This window comes from Accipiter gentilis, chromosome 30 (genome assembly GCF_929443795.1).
Source record: "Accipiter gentilis chromosome 30, bAccGen1.1, whole genome shotgun sequence".
Classification (NCBI taxonomy): domain Eukaryota; kingdom Metazoa; phylum Chordata; class Aves; order Accipitriformes; family Accipitridae; genus Astur; species Astur gentilis.
In genome coordinates, this window is record NC_064909.1 from 4,296,086 (window position 1) to 4,307,155 (window position 11,070).

Sequence of the window (11,070 nt, forward strand, 5' to 3'; positions counted from 1 at the left end):
GAGTCTCATTTTTCAGAACTGAGACTGCATGGTGGTGAACCACTCAAACGGATAGATTCACAGCTAGGACTGAAGTCTTGACACTGTGGTGTTGCTGTGTCTCCTTTGAGTCATGAAAAGACTGGCAGATAGCTCTGCAGGGTCTCCTAACCTGAAGAAGTAGAAAGACCTCCAGGGACCAGCTGCAACGTACACAGGTGAAACTCCATCTCCATCCCCAATTCCAGGAATATGTTCCCCTTCTCACAGGAGGCAAGGGTCTTTTACAGACAACAGGAACAGTGCCAACAATAGATTGTCTGTGGTTTGTTTATACCAGTAACAAAGATTATGACAGTGATCTCGATTTTTTTTTTTTTTTTTTAGTAGGAAAGTAGGGTTTACATAATATGATTTTATTATATAGTTATTTGCAGCTTTTTCAGGGCAGGACTGTTTATGCCACAGAAATGCTATCTCTTCTGACAGCACTTCCTAATCAGACTTCTTGAAAGCTTGCACACAAAACGCCATCTTCTACAAGCAGAAAGAGATTGGCAGGAGTGTGTTCTCTGTGAGAGGTACTTAATTGAGGAGTTGGCACCTCATCCTGAACTGAAATAGCCTCACGGGCATGCTGCAAATATTTTCCTATTGCCCAGACTTCTCAGTGGGGAGGGACTTGGCAGGAAGCTAAAGTCTCTATGAAGGGTAGATTCCATGATCTGTGTAGTTAAGATCTAACCACCAAGCATACATATTTACACTGGCAGCTGCTGATGGCCCTGCTGGTCATCTGCTAGGTTTGCCAGATAAGTTTTGTAAGCATATCAGGGATACCTGTAACTTTCACACTGGTGCCTCTTTCTAGACAGAAAAAAAAGATTTCTCACGAGTGAGGAGCTCTCCTTTCTGTTGAAGGGGCTGAGGCTACCAAATAATGAGCATACTCCCTAGATTTGAAAAAATCGTCTACATACCAAAGAGCCAAAAATAATAAGAATGTTTGCCAGTGATCCTACTATATTCCTGCTGTACTCTGAACTGCAACAAACACACTGTGATATTGGAGGTTGCTTTATAATTGTGATAGCAAGGCTGATAATGCACTGGAAATAAATCAGACTGGTAAAATATGATGTCTTTGTTTTGAGTGACAGATGTCCCACAGAAAAAGCAGAAGTTTTCATATGCTGACTTTAGAAGACTGTAACTACATTTATAAACTACGTGGATTAAAATAAGTGGATGCTGGTATAACTCCGGCCTGACGAAGACTGGGCTGGAGGGGAGGAGCAAATGGGTTTGACCATAGCTGAACCACAGAGTGAGAGGCATGTACTTCACTGGCTTATGCTAATAGGACTGGGAGTCCCATGCCTTCTTTGAATGCACCTCAGAACTGCCATAACAGTCACATAACCTAAACTGCAATAGCACCCGAGTATTGAAAAAAAAAAAGAAGAAATATTTCGAGAGAGAATTCTACGAAGAAGAATATAGTAACGGCAACTAGTAGATAAGATATTATAAATAGGCCTGGATGTCTAAAACTAATTTTTAATCAGATTACATATGGTGGCGTACAATCATTTATGTTCACTAATAATCAGGAAAACACCTTTTTAAATACTCCGAGTTTTAGAGCTGCCAGACCCGTACTCCTCATTAGCACTACACTTACTGGATTTCCAAAGCATTAAAGAAATGCTTCTAGCACAAGAGCTCACTTAGTTTCTTGGAGTTAGAATTTGATGGTGTGTATCTGGAGTGCAGTAGGACCATCTCAATGTTACTTCACAAGTACGGGCAATAACAGCAGGGTTTCCAAGATCCTACTTTTCTTCCTCTAGTTTAAAAACAGCTTAAAAAACAGATTGCTCTTACAGTCACTGAAGATTGGAAACCTGCTGGGGTGCCCACAGTTGTAGAAGTAAAAGAATTCCTGGTGTTTAATCGTAGTGCCTGCTATTAAAAAGTCAGGAACAGCTACACAGTCCCAGTGTATCACTGTCACCTCCCTTTTGGGAGATTTTAGGGGAGATTCTGAGCCAGCTCCCAAAGCTGATTTTGCTAATGACGCAGATACCATGATCTTGGTGAAGACACTTGCAGCTACCTCCACAAAAGAGACATCAATGTTCCAGTGCTTCATTGTTAGGCCAACTCACGTGCAATGGGATTCATCTTCAGTCTTGAGATGGGCACTGCAGCTTTCCTGCACAAAAGCCTGTGTGTTGTTGGGGGCTGAAGTATCAGATCCTCAAAAGGCAACAATCTGAGTGAGAAGCTACCTAAGCTGTGTTAAGGTCTTAATGCTTACAGGTTGTTAGGGATCGAATTCCCCAATATGAAGAGGAGGAACATGTCTTCAGTCAGACTTTCACCATGAACTCCATTCTAGAGATAAAAGGCAGATCATTCTTATAAGAAAGAGGAATACACAGTGGGTAATATATGGGTTTTCTGATTAACTGAAACATGTTTAAATATTGACTACTGAAAAACAACAGTTCACTTCAGAGCTGTTCTCAGAAGTTAAGAATGATACCCCTACAAACTTTTATCCAGACTTACAATATTTTAGAATATTAAATTAAGGTTGAACATTTAACAACTCACTTTGTAGACACATATGCATGGTATTGCTCAGTGTTGACAAACAGCAGGACAGTCACCAGCACCATTTTGCAGTCCTGCAAGAAGATCCAAAATCCAAGGAAGGATTTTCTCATGCTGATCAAGAATTAAATGGAAACAGATTCCAAATCACAGTTTGACAGCACTAACAGTAAAAACAATTGCCAGACAGTGATTACCATATGTGGTATGTTTGTGTTATGTTTGGAGACTCTGTACAAGAGAAACAGCTATTTCACAGTTCTGTTCTCACTTCTTGTTAGCACCTTGCAGTCTCCTGAAATTCTTGCTAAAGGATAAAAGTATTTAATTCATAGCTACCCAACAAGAACCAGACAACGTATTCTCTCACTGTTTACAGCACAATACTACTGTAATATTTTACTAGCTGGAATCTAAAATGACCTACTCATCCGCACACAAGAAATCAAAAACAAACCAACTCATCCCAACTACTAACAAAGCTTACAGAAGACAAAATTAACTACGTGTGCCCAAAGACACACTCAGGCAGATTTCAGTAAGAGCTGGATGACCACACTTCTTTGAGGATCCAGACCCCTAATCCTTGCTCGTGAGTATTCTATCCCATTTCAAACGATTCTATGGTTACTCTCCAAAAGATGCTTTGATCAAAAAAACCCAACCAAAACAGGTCTCCCCAGCCAGTATTCCCCCTCTAAATAGCCAAAAGATACAAGATTGATGTAATCTGCTTCTACACTGTCCTCTATCCTTTCCGGCTCACAGAATTAGAGTGTAAACTAAAATTCCCAGCTGGCATGGCAAGACAAGCACGCCACAATGCTTCAGAAACTGCTGCCTGGTAAGCTGCCCTTTGGAAGTCACAGCCCACTGGAAAAACAGCAAGGCAATTATGTGCCCATTCCTAAAAGTCACTAGCAGAAATTTAAGTGGACTACAATAAAATATGGGTAAATGGCTGCAGGGAGTAATTCTCCTCCAGAACCACCCCTTTCCTCAGCACAAATGCTTCTACATTCTGCCATTAGGACTCTCAAATACATAGAAATGTTACAGGGCCTTCTGCAGGATTCAAAGAAGAGGACAAAGCTGTATTTGTTTAGCCCTCAAAAAATATTTTTAACCCTTTTCCTTAACCTAAAGCAATTTCAGAGGACAGCCTGGAAAAGGTTTGGATGATATACTGTATCATGAAATGATATACCATGCAACGTAGATATTGTAGTAAATCAGTGCTGCACTATCGGCCTGTTTCGATACATGGAAAATGCTCAATCATCAGTTAAGAGGCTGCCTCATTCCTCCTGTGAAGGCAATTTATTTAACGCTACCTAGAAATTCCAGCTCAGAAGTCCTGTTTGTCACTTTTTGAAGGGAATACAGAACAAACAAGTTAACATGATGCTGTTTCTTAAGATCTCTGCAATCAAATAGTCTTACATAGGGAAAAGATCAGTTGCTACCATATTGCTATTTACCTGCTAGTGGCAAGCTGAATTTTTATTAAAGCTTTATGGGAAATAAACCTGCAGCAACAGTAAATCAGACAGAACAAGTGGCGTTTTTTTATATACCATCCCTAATATCCCACATTTTGTATCTTATTCATACTGTGCAGTACCTCATTACACAGCTTGATGCAAGCACCCATTCTCACTGAAACCAATTCAAATGGAATTAGGCCCCTAGCTGCCTTCAAATATTTGCACCTCTGAACCAAACTAGGAGCAATACTTGGAGAAAAAGACACTATTCTGCATCAAGAAGAGTGGCAAAATCTGACTGTTAACCTGAATTTGAATCAAAAGTTTATCTTCTAGAGATGTTTGGTTTTTTTCCTATCAGATTACTGATTTATTTTAATACCTGCTCTTTCTTCAGCGTTCTTAGTTTTACCAATTTTATAAATACAATGTTTCACATGCAAATGTACCTTGAGATACAGTTGTGTGTTCCTCAATGTACTGTAATTCTGTTGACCCATCTTCCTGAGAAAAAGTTGTCCTACAACAACCTGGATATGCCTTAATCTTTGGCAGAATTGGGGTAATATATCATAACCCATAGGTGTCCAAAGAAGAACAAATTAAACTGATAGATTGTTTTATGTATGAAATGTTCAATAAATATCGTATTTCCTGCCTAACTTTAATCAACACTGGAAGTTGAACAATTATACAGAGAAAGTGCTTACACAAATAAAACAGCTGTGTAGCCCAAAGTGTTACGTACTGGTAGTGCAACTTACGTACACAGACACATGCACATACACACTCATAAAATGTTACTGAAAACTGCTTGAATGGACCTCCAGGGGAAAAAAATCCCATATAAAAACTACACTTTATTTGTTTTCCAAATTAACTAATTCCTTCAATACAGGGGTTCTCGTGTCAAACTCTTAGCTTACTGCCCTGGTCATACAGGTATTGGAAGTATTACACATGCAAAAGACACACAGAGACAAGCCATCTCCTAGCAACCTATATATATGCCACAGGTTTTTTAAATTAGTTCTAACCCCAACCTAACATCAACTTCCTCAGCAGCCTTGGACAAACTGGCTGAATGGTTCTTATTTATCCACCTTGCATGACATTATGAGGGAAAATTAATGCTTACCGAGTGCTCAATGACAGAAGCATGCACCTGTGCTCCACACACTTTTACTGTTGCTAGTACTACAATTTCCTCCCTCAATCTAAGCATTGATTTTTCATTACAGATATAAAGTCAGGAATAAAGCTAGAGCATATGGCACTTTATAGTAGAGCAGTCTTTATAAAATTGCATTTCACACCTAGCATGTGACAGGTGCACCTGACAAAACCTGGCTAACATATATATTCACCTCCAAACAATCTTCATGACCTTGCCATATATAGTCTTATATTGGAAAGGATTTGAAACTTTTTATTATTTGCTTAAATAAACTTAACCTTTAAAAAAATTGTCCCTGGCACCCAGCTGTTTCTGAAAAAAACCACCAATCTTCAGAAATCTTTTATAGACTAAAAAGGCATGGAGATTGCAAGCTAGTTCATATCCTTAATATTTGCATGATCATTTGTTTTTAATTTAGCTAAGATAAATAATTTTAAAAGTTTTCTCTTTTATAATGAATGTATGTGACAGTCTTTAAAAAACAGGGGTTTTTTCTTCATGTACCATAATACCTGGTTGTCTATTTTTTCCTCAGTGCAACTATCAATGCTGCACTTACTCAAAGTTCAGCAATAACATATACTTGCATGTTAGCCAGGTGCAGAGAGGTAGTTACAACAGGAAATCTGGATAAAACAGAAGGAAATGGGGTGAGTATTATCAGCAAATCTTAAGAAATCAATTGGTTTTGCTCTTCTCTACAGAGTTTTCCTAGAAGCTGCAAAGATTCACTCATACAGTTCACTATTTGTAATGTTTTAGAATCTGCAGCAGACATTAAATTTGAACACTTTGACTCTTAAAGACTGCGTGGCAGACACTTTTTTTCTTAGCTACTGCCAGGAGAGGCACACAGAGCCTTTCTGCCCAGAACCTCCATAACAGCACTGCAGGATGCCACATGGAATGAGTGCATGATGGCCTCCTCTTCCTCTTCACTGCGGCCCTACCAAATCTATGTAAATACATATTAATCTACTTATCTGTCCAACACAGGCTGGGAAATTTGCCTGTTTGGCAAGTTTCTGAATTTAGATTTTACGTGTTCTGATGACAACAGCAGCAATTAATGTTACTAATATCTCATTATCCAAACAAGGATCTATTTTTAAGTTTAGAGCAACGAATCTCTCAGTCACTGCTTCAGGTTCTCTGCAAATTCAGGCTGACACCACTGCATACACAAAATATGCCTGACCTTTTAAAGATTTCTGTGAAACCTTAGTAAGTAGGGGCTACCTGAAAAAAAAAACCAACAAAAAAACCACCAAATCTAAAAATCAGTAGAATAACTCTTCCCTTCTATTGCTTTTGCTTACTTTCCATCCTTTAGGAAACAATTATTTTGAAAGTCATGAAAAGAAACTATTCATCACTGAAATGTCATGTCATCACTTTTTCAAAAGCCTTCCATAGAAAGACAGAGATTTAAGACAGCAAAGTCTTTGCTAATCCAATTAGCATTTAAATATTTTAATCAATAAAAGATGACAATTGGACTGGGCTAGATGCCAACTCCCCGAGAGCCATGCCTTTTGTCACACATAATTTCAGTTTTGCTGATGTGTTACTGAACAGTAGCAAACATACCAGAACGGTAAATGTCCACAACACAATCTGGGAGCTGTATAAATTTAAAATCCTTACATTCTATGGCAGCAAAACGAGTAACAGAAAATTAGCAGCAAAAGGAGTGACTTCCTGAAGACTGGACTGATAATGATATATTTAAGATGCCTGTGATGAGACCCATTAGCCAGTAGAAAATGACAACTGTGAGTTCTGTGCGTCTGCATGTGACCCAAAACAGTTAACAATACAGATATCTAATCATCATAACCATGATAAGGCAGAAGAAGAAATCTCAACATTTGTTTTCCCAATACCACTTGGCAGATGAGCATATAGTAAGTGCATTTGCTGGAAGTACTTAAGCTTAATGAATCCCTAAAATTGCTAAGTTCAGTCTGCATCTTTCAGTGTAAAGAGAGAGACAGAAAGGAAGGAGAAGTAGTTTCTAGAGGTTTTCTACTAGAAAGTCAATCTGGAAATGTCTGCTTAATTAGGTAGTTATTTGACCATCAGTTCAGCAGTGCCTGAAAAATCTACTTGCTATTTATCGCAAATGAATAGCAGCAAGGCAAAAAAATGTCAGAAGTGTCTTCATGAATGATTTAAAAAAGTAATCTTTACCACCAATACCCACATGGAGAATACTCCACTCAGCTCTTCCTTCAGTTCCTTGGCAAGATTTCAGACAAATTCTTCCAGGTCCCTTCAACACATCTGTTCCTCTTCCCCTTAAGTGGATGAAGGAAGCACTCCTTGTCAAAGGAGAACTCGTGTTTTCTACAGGCATTAGCCAGACATGACAAATGTATATACCTCATGCAAGTTCTGTGAAGTATGGCCCCCACCCATACTAGTTGATACAGAATCAGTTTCTGATGAATTTCAGACGATAAATTCTTCCATAAAGCAACCGTCTGGGAGAAAGACAATCAGTTCAAAAAGCAGCTGGACTTCACACAAGGCACATTTATAATCCTAACTAAAAGAAACATTTGGTTCTGTTATTTGTCAGGGCTGTCATCATGTCTTATCAGATTGTCCAACCAGTTCTGCCAATTGGGAGAGCAAAAATATTTTAGCTTAATAGCAAACCTCAGCTGTGATGTGGCTAAGTGTTCATTCTCTCATGATATTCATGGTGAGTTTTCCTGTCACCAGTACTCCGTTTTGCACCCTGCCACAATTTTTTTCTAAACCAGTGATCTGGTAAGATGCTATAAGCAAAGAGATACCTGCACGATCCCATGCTGAACCAATGCTCGCTGAGCAGACCATTCTATTGAGCAACCAGCAAGTCAGTGACTGGGCAGCAACATCCCAAAACCAACTCTTTGATTCTCCAAGATGCAACAAATGACAGAAACAGTTCATCTTTAGGCTGTATATACTTACAGGACATCAGAAAGCCCAGTTTCAATTCAGGGAATACAGTGACTTGTCTGAGGAGTTTTTTAAAGACTTTATTAGCCACAGAATCTTATTCTCAAGTGTAGTGGCCCTATCACAAACCAAGTTTCGCCATACCAAACATAAAGAGCCACAGCTCCTGCTCTTAGCTTACTGTCTTTCAATGAATAATGAATCTCTCATGCTGGAGATTCTTTCTGTGGCTGGGAAACTTACAGCTTTGTATTAAGAAAATATAGCAACATGGTTCGTTGTTTGTGCAGCTGCTTAATTCAATCTATTGCTTTTTAATTTTTGCACATACCTCTTATGTCCACGGACAATACAAAGGCACCAGTCATTCTTGCCCAGAATTTATGACAGTGAGATTGCCAGAGGGTCCTGGCTTAAGTGTCTCTGGGTAGAGTGATGCCCAGTTAGTACAGAACTGGAATATTTGTGTAATCTGAGGCACTGTGATAATAGCACACTGATAATAGCAGCGATACCAGAACAAGCATGTAGGTACAACAGACAATCTGAAACCTCTACATCTCTTATTTTGCTAAATAAGATATTTTGGTGCAAGTCTGGGCCATTCTCAAGAGAAACTAAATGCAAAGTGCTCAGTGACATCCCTGTATCTACGACAAAGTCTTTCTTGCTATCCTTCTGATAATGAAGGAACAGAATAAACACAAGAGGGGAAAAAACCCGCCACATTTCTACAGGTAAACAATTAAAATAGTCCTAATGCCTTGGAACAGTATTGCCAAATTACTGTCCTGGATGGTTCTTTCTCCAGCTTCTGCAGCAGAAAGAACAGGATTAAAAAAAACCAAAAGCCAAAACCCACAAAAAAACCCATCACAGTAACAAATGGTAAGGATGGGGAAGAACATGAGAACACTCTGATATAACAAGGACCCTCCAACAGCCCCTGTTCAATTTTCATCTGACTGGCTGCTACAAGAACAGTAACATTTTTAGATCTAATCTGTTCTTTTCTCTCAATAATCTGCATCAAAACATTGCTTATACTTAGCTCAATAATAGCCCTAGCCATTGAACACACAAACTCAGCAAGGACAGTATAGGAATTCAGCAGTACTGAGGAAAATTCTAATCCTACTAAATTTGGCAGCACAAATCTCTTACATAACCTGTGATTTAGAGGACAGTCTGATCATCTGGGAACATTAATGTGTTCTTCTCAGTACATTAAACAAAAATGGCAACTTGCCATTACAGATTTTCTTTTGTTTTTCACTGCATGTCTCAGGAAAGGTGGCCCATGCAAACAAGACACTTTTAGTATCAACAAAAATGCTTTTATATGACAATTCAATTATACTGAAGGTGTATATAAGTGCAAAGCTAACTTTAAGTGCTTCTTTGCCAAGATTGCCTTGAACTGTGGTGCGTCTCAGAGGTGCAGGAGAGGGCTTGTGATCTAAACTTAAAGCAACGGGTCTCCAAAACAATATTTGGAAAATGGGCTTTTCTGAAAGTTGACTGTTACATCAGCAAACTTTACAGATCTCAGGAACTGAAGCTCTCACAAAGCTAAGAAGGTTGAGAGCTACAGATGGCAGATCCCAGGCCTGTACAAACCACTAGAACAACAAACCACTGTTTGTATGAACTATTAAAAAACCACCAAAACAAAAACTGTCCTCCTTTTCCAAGAAAAATACATTCTAACATGCAAAATCAGCTGCCCAGTAATAGGACACAGGTGTATAAAAGCTCTATTCACAAAATAATTATGAAAAAAGGATCATATTATTTAAATCCTTGTCATTCTTAAATAAGTTACAAAATGAGGTAAGAGTTCATTTAGTGCCAATATTTAGAGTGCAATAAACATTCAATACATACCATGTATTCCAAGAATTACAAACAGTACTGCTTTTGAAATAGATATTGGCAAGTTTCAGGAAGACAAGAAATTTTATGCACAGAATAGCAAAAATCAATCAATTTTATAGAACACATCCATAAAGGGTGAAGAGTTCACAGAATATCAGAGAATCTGCCACCCAAAATCACCGCACACTCTACTGAAAGCACTTGCTGCAAAACTTGAAGCCAATTATAGACATTTTCTTTTCATCCATACAAAGGATGTGCCATAGAGATGTACACTAACATTAGAATTCCTTGATGTGTTTGGAAACAAGTGGCCACCACCACGTGGAAATAACTTTGCAGGCTGCCAGCAATCACCAGCTAACTAATCCACATACCTCCATTCAATTGTTAAGGTAGGTGAAGCTTTTAAAATGAAAAGCCCACTAACACATAGAAAGAACATTGATTTTTCAGTTGCCTAGTCATGCAGTTGTCTCAGTAAAAGATATGAGAACAAAAGGAAACCTAAAACAGAGTATCTATTCATAGGGAAATTCCCATTAATAGTTTTTCATATTAAAGTTGAAAGAAAGTTGCAAAAGCATAAGAGATTGCCAAGAGGAGATTGCTGGGAGGAAGAAACACTTAAATAGGTCTAGTTAAAACCCCACCATGAATTAAGAGTTCAATTCTTTTCCCTTAAAATGCATAAACAGTGAACAGTTACTACTCTCCATAACAGAAATTGCTTTCTTATATAGAAATTAACCAAAGGACAAAAAGAAATGCAGAGCCACAGTCAGTTTCTCATGGTCAGAGAGGCTCACTTTAAGTCTTATATCAAACGAATGCTGAAAGAAGGCAGCCTGATTTGATCTTTCAAATTTGACATGTATATAAGCAATTACATCATAGAGTTCAACAGCCAGTTTCAAACGAAGTATTTAAAAGCCAGACTAACTTAGGAAATGATGAGACCAAGACCTGGCA